Source organism: Eucyclogobius newberryi, unplaced genomic scaffold (assembly GCF_026437365.1).
Source record: "Eucyclogobius newberryi isolate DKJ021-1_F unplaced genomic scaffold, fEucNew1.0.hap1 SCAF_7, whole genome shotgun sequence".
NCBI classification, from domain to species: domain Eukaryota; kingdom Metazoa; phylum Chordata; class Actinopteri; order Gobiiformes; family Gobiidae; genus Eucyclogobius; species Eucyclogobius newberryi.
In genome coordinates this window covers 41,552,384-41,556,889 of record NW_027316389.1, presented here as the reverse complement: position 1 = coordinate 41,556,889, position 4,506 = coordinate 41,552,384, and the positions used below count along the sequence as shown (strand labels likewise).

The window sequence follows — 4,506 nt, the reverse complement described above, 5'->3', positions numbered from 1 at the left end:
CCTAAGACACCAGGCCTCACCACCGTGGCCACACCGCGCGAGCACGCCGTGCCCAGGGCCCAAAATACAGAGCCTACTCCCATGCTCCGCACTTGTTGCGCGTGGCTGACATCCCAGTGCGTTTCTTGGATGCAGAGCACGTCCCACTTGGAAAAGTGTAACGCGCTCTGCATCCGCACTGGGCTCCGCAGGCCGCCTGCGTTCCAAGAGGACAAGGAGAACGCCATTAAGAGGAGACTTTGGAGGATGTAACCCATCTTTTATTTAGACTTCTTTTTGGCGCCCGTCGCATCCGACTGCCACACTCTTTTTCTGACTTCACGGGTGGAGAAATCCATGAAGTCATCATTAAAAACAGTCTCGAGCTCACCTCGTGGGGCAGAGCTGCGTGTGGAGGATGGTGGGTTGATGGAGCTTTCTGCTGGCGCTTTTGAAGTGGTTGGAACGGAGGAGGCAGAGCCGCTCTCAGCAGCAGCGCCCTCTCCGTCTCCTGCCACCTGCTTCCTGCGTCTTGCCCCTTTCTTATCCTTCTTCTCCACCTGTCCCCTCTTACCACCGTCCGACTGGAGCTTGGGATCATCACCCAGCCCTGTGGTGATGTCCCCCCCTTTGGAGGTAAGATGCGGGGCCTGTCCCACACCCATCCTCCTCCCGGGTTCAGCCTCTTCCTCCACGGGCTTAGGAGTTGGACCCTCACGAGTCCCCTCCCTCTGGTCAGGAGGAGCAGTTTGTCCTGCTCCCACCTTCCCAGACGCCAGCGCTGAGCCGAGCACCATCTCCAGTGCGACGGGCGCCTCCTCGTCTGAGGAGTCAGAGGAGCAAGAGGAGCCAGACACCTCTGGCTCCCCTGACTCCTCCACAGCCTCCTCCTCCAAAAACTCCTCTACTTCGGAGAGAGCAGTTGCGGGCACGTTCTGGGCCACGTCACTGCTCTCTCCTCCAATGCCGTCCTCCCTGTCCTCCCCTCTGTCCTCCCCTCTGTCCTCCTCTCTGTCACCCGCACCACACGGACATAAGTGGCGGAACATGCGGCACTCTCTGCACTTCGGGGCCCGCTGCGCGACGCACTCGCGCGCGTAATGCCCCTGGCTCCCGCAGTTGCGGCACAGAAAGTCAGGGCACTCCCTCAGAATATGGCCAGGCTGGAGACACCCCCTACACACCCGCACCTGCCTGTCGTGTATTACCCTGAAGTACTCGGGGCCCCCCGCGGTGTCAAACCTGACAGAATACGGTAAGGACTGCACCGTGTCCGTGAACCTTACCCGTACAAACCTGGTGCCGTCCGCCACGTTCGTCCCCGGCCACATTCTCCTCCTCACCTCGGAGACCGCAGAGACCCCCCAGGCGTAGAGCTTGGCCAGGATCTCCTCGTCCTCGATATAAGCCGGCAGCCCCATGAAGGACACGACCAGCTCATCCACCGAGATGTCACGGGCGTGAACCCTGACTCCTCCAATGCAGTACCCGTCCAGGAGCCGCTCCTTCGCTTTAGTGGTACTGACGGTTACTTCATATTTGTCCTTCGAGATGAGTCTGCACGCTACTATGGAGCCGCACACCTCCTGAGTCGATTTCAAAAAAGCTAGTGGCGTGATTTGTGCTCCCTCCGTCAACTCCAACACCACAGTGAGTTCTTTCATAAATTTCATTCTTCTTTCTTCGTTCTTTCTATTATTTACAGATTCTTTCAAACTTTGTCTTGCCTTTGTCGTGTCCATTCCAGTGTCCGATGCCGTGTTGTCCGTCCTTTGAGCCATGCTCACAAAAAACAAAAAATCCACCTCCCAGTAAGTTTACTGGGAGGGGAACAAACAAAAGAACTGAAAAAAGTAAATGAAAATGACCAAAATAACGATTAAAAACTCAAAAAAAACTCCCAAACCTCCAGCTCCAGACCATGCAGCACACCACAAATTGCACGCACCTGCACTGATTGCAAAGGGGCTGGTCCAGGGTGGTATGGCCGTGAGCGAAATGTTCCAGGTCAAAACGGCCTTTTTTATATCAAACACTGTCTTTTCGTGAAGAGTACCTTCACGCCACTTGCTCGGTCAAAATTGGGATATCTCAATGAAAAACTTTTTTTTTTTTTTTTTTTTTTTTTTTTTTTTTGACAGGTGAAAAAGTGTTAAAATGCTCACAGCACCTGGTATTCCCAGGCGGTCTCCCATCCAAGTACTAACCAGGCCCAACCCTGCTTGGCTTCCGAGATCAGACGAGATCGGGCTGGTCCAGGGTGGTATGGCCGTGAGCGAAATGTTCCAGGTCAAAACGGCCTTTTTTATATCAAACACTGTCTTTTCGTGAAGAGTACCTTCACGCCACTTGCTCGGTCAAAATTGGGATATCTCAATGAAAAACTTCTTTTTTTTTTTTTTTTTTTTTGACAGGTGAAAAAGTGTGAAAATGCTCACAGCACCTGGTATTCCCAGGCGGGCTCCCATCCAAGTACTAACCAGGCCCAACCCTGCTTTGCTTCCGAGATCAGACGAGATCGGGCTGGTCCAGGGTGGTATGGCCGTGAGCGAAATGTTCCAGGTCAAAACTCGTATAAATGGCTTTTTTTGCATCAAACACTGTCTTTTCGTGAAGAGTACCTTCACGCCACTTGCTCGGTCAAAATTGGGATATCTCAATGAAAAACTTCTTTTTTTTTTTTTTTTTTTTTGACAGGTGAAAAAGTGTGAAAATGCTCACAGCACCTGGTATTCCCAGGCGGTCTCCCATCCAAGTACTAACCAGGCCCAACCCTGCTTGGCTTCCGAGATCAGACGAGATCGGGCTGGTCCAGGGTGGTATGGCCGTGAGCGAAATGTTCCAGGTCAAAACTCGTATAAATGGCTTTTTTTGCATCAAACACTGTCTTTTCGTGAAGAGTACCTTCACGCCACTTGCTCGGTCAAAATTGGGATATCTCAATGAAAAACTTCTTTTTTTTTTTTTTTTTTGACAGGTGAAAAAGTGTGAAAATGCTCACAGCACCTGGTATTCCCAGGCGGTCTCCCATCCAAGTACTAACCAGGCCCAACCCTGCTTGGCTTCCGAGATCAGACGAGATCGGGCTGGTCCAGGTTGGTATGGCCGTGAGCAAAATGTTCCAGGTCAAAACTCGTATAAATGGCTTTTTTTGCATCAAACACTGTCTTTTCGTGAAGAGTACCTTCACGCCACTTGCTCGGTCAAAATTGGGATATCTCAATGAAAAACTTCTTTTTTTTTTTTTTTTTTTTTTGACAGGTGAAAAAGTGTGAAAATGCTCACAGCACCTGGTATTCCCAGGCGGGCTCCCATCCAAGTACTAACCAGGCCCAACCCTGCTTTGCTTCCGAGATCAGACGAGATCGGGCTGGTCCAGGGTGGTATGGCCGTGAGCGAAATGTTCCAGGTCAAAACTCGTATAAATGGCTTTTTTTGCATCAAACACTGTCTTTTCGTGAAGAGTACCTTCACGCCACTTGCTCGGTTAAAATTGGGATATCTCAATGAAAAACTTCTTTTTTTTTTTTGACAGGTGAAAAAGTGTGAAAATGCTCACAGCACCTGGTATTCCCAGGCGGTCTCCCATCCAAGTACTAACCAGGCCCAACCCTGCTTGGCTTCCGAGATCAGACGAGATCGGGCTGGTCCAGGTTGGTATGGCCGTGAGCAAAATGTTCCAGGTCAAAACTCGTATAAATGGCTTTTTTTGCATCAAACACTGTCTTTTCGTGAAGAGTACCTTCACGCCACTTGCTCGGTCAAAATTGGGATATCTCAATGAAAAACTTCTTTTTTTTTTTTTTTTTTTTTTGACAGGTGAAAAAGTGTGAAAATGCTCACAGCACCTGGTATTCCCAGGCGGGCTCCCATCCAAGTACTAACCAGGCCCAACCCTGCTTTGCTTCCGAGATCAGACGAGATCGGGCTGGTCCAGGGTGGTATGGCCGTGAGCGAAATGTTCCAGGTCAAAACTCGTATAAATGGCTTTTTTTGCATCAAACACTGTCTTTTCGTGAAGAGTACCTTCACGCCACTTGCTCGGTTAAAATTGGGATATCTCAATGAAAAACTTCTTTTTTTTTTTTGACAGGTGAAAAAGTGTGAAAATGCTCACAGCACCTGGTATTCCCAGGCGGTGTCCCATCCAAGTACTAACAAGGCCCAACCCCGCTTGGCTTCCGAGATCAAACGAGATCGGGCTGTTCCAGGGTGGTATGGCCGTGAGCCAAATGTTCCAGGTCAAAACTCGTATAAATGGCTTTTTTTGCATCAAACACTGTCTTTTCGTGAAGAGTACCTTCACGCCACTTGCTCGGTCAAAATTGGGATATCTCAATGAAAAACTTCTTTTTTTTTTTTTTTTTTGACAGGTGAAAAAGTGTGAAAATGCTCACAGCACCTGGTATTCCCAGGCGGTCTCCCATCCAAGTACTAACAAGGCCCAACCCCGCTTGGCTTCCGAGATCAGACGAGATCGGGCTGGTCCAGGGTGGTATGGCCGTGAGCGAAATGTTCCAGGTCAAA

The 4,506-nt window shown here is 50.0% G+C and overlaps 9 non-coding genes across 9 annotated transcripts; all 9 read right to left on the bottom strand.

Annotated features, from left to right (window-relative positions):
• Positions 1-2,137: 2,137 nt before the first annotated feature.
• On the bottom strand, positions 2,138-2,256 carry LOC140349952 (5S ribosomal RNA). Its single transcript, XR_011924858.1, has one exon. It is a non-coding gene; the product is annotated as a 5S ribosomal RNA (ribosomal RNA).
• Positions 2,257-2,410: 154 nt separating this feature from the next.
• LOC140350011 (5S ribosomal RNA) lies at positions 2,411-2,529 on the bottom strand. The gene has a single exon (XR_011924916.1). It is a non-coding gene; the product is annotated as a 5S ribosomal RNA (ribosomal RNA).
• A 164-nt stretch (positions 2,530-2,693) lies between these two features.
• On the bottom strand, positions 2,694-2,812 carry LOC140349949 (5S ribosomal RNA). Its single transcript, XR_011924856.1, has one exon. It is a non-coding gene; the product is annotated as a 5S ribosomal RNA (ribosomal RNA).
• A 161-nt stretch (positions 2,813-2,973) lies between these two features.
• LOC140350019 (5S ribosomal RNA) lies at positions 2,974-3,092 on the bottom strand. Its single transcript, XR_011924923.1, has one exon. It is a non-coding gene; the product is annotated as a 5S ribosomal RNA (ribosomal RNA).
• Positions 3,093-3,257: 165 nt separating this feature from the next.
• On the bottom strand, positions 3,258-3,376 carry LOC140350010 (5S ribosomal RNA). Its single transcript, XR_011924915.1, has one exon. It is a non-coding gene; the product is annotated as a 5S ribosomal RNA (ribosomal RNA).
• Positions 3,377-3,531: 155 nt separating this feature from the next.
• On the bottom strand, positions 3,532-3,650 carry LOC140350018 (5S ribosomal RNA). The gene has a single exon (XR_011924922.1). It is a non-coding gene; the product is annotated as a 5S ribosomal RNA (ribosomal RNA).
• Positions 3,651-3,815: 165 nt separating this feature from the next.
• Positions 3,816-3,934, bottom strand: LOC140350008 (5S ribosomal RNA). The gene has a single exon (XR_011924913.1). It is a non-coding gene; the product is annotated as a 5S ribosomal RNA (ribosomal RNA).
• Positions 3,935-4,089: 155 nt separating this feature from the next.
• On the bottom strand, positions 4,090-4,208 carry LOC140350190 (5S ribosomal RNA). Its single transcript, XR_011925083.1, has one exon. It is a non-coding gene; the product is annotated as a 5S ribosomal RNA (ribosomal RNA).
• Positions 4,209-4,369: 161 nt separating this feature from the next.
• Positions 4,370-4,488, bottom strand: LOC140350049 (5S ribosomal RNA). Its single transcript, XR_011924952.1, has one exon. It is a non-coding gene; the product is annotated as a 5S ribosomal RNA (ribosomal RNA).
• Between the last annotated feature and the right edge of the window lie 18 nt (positions 4,489-4,506).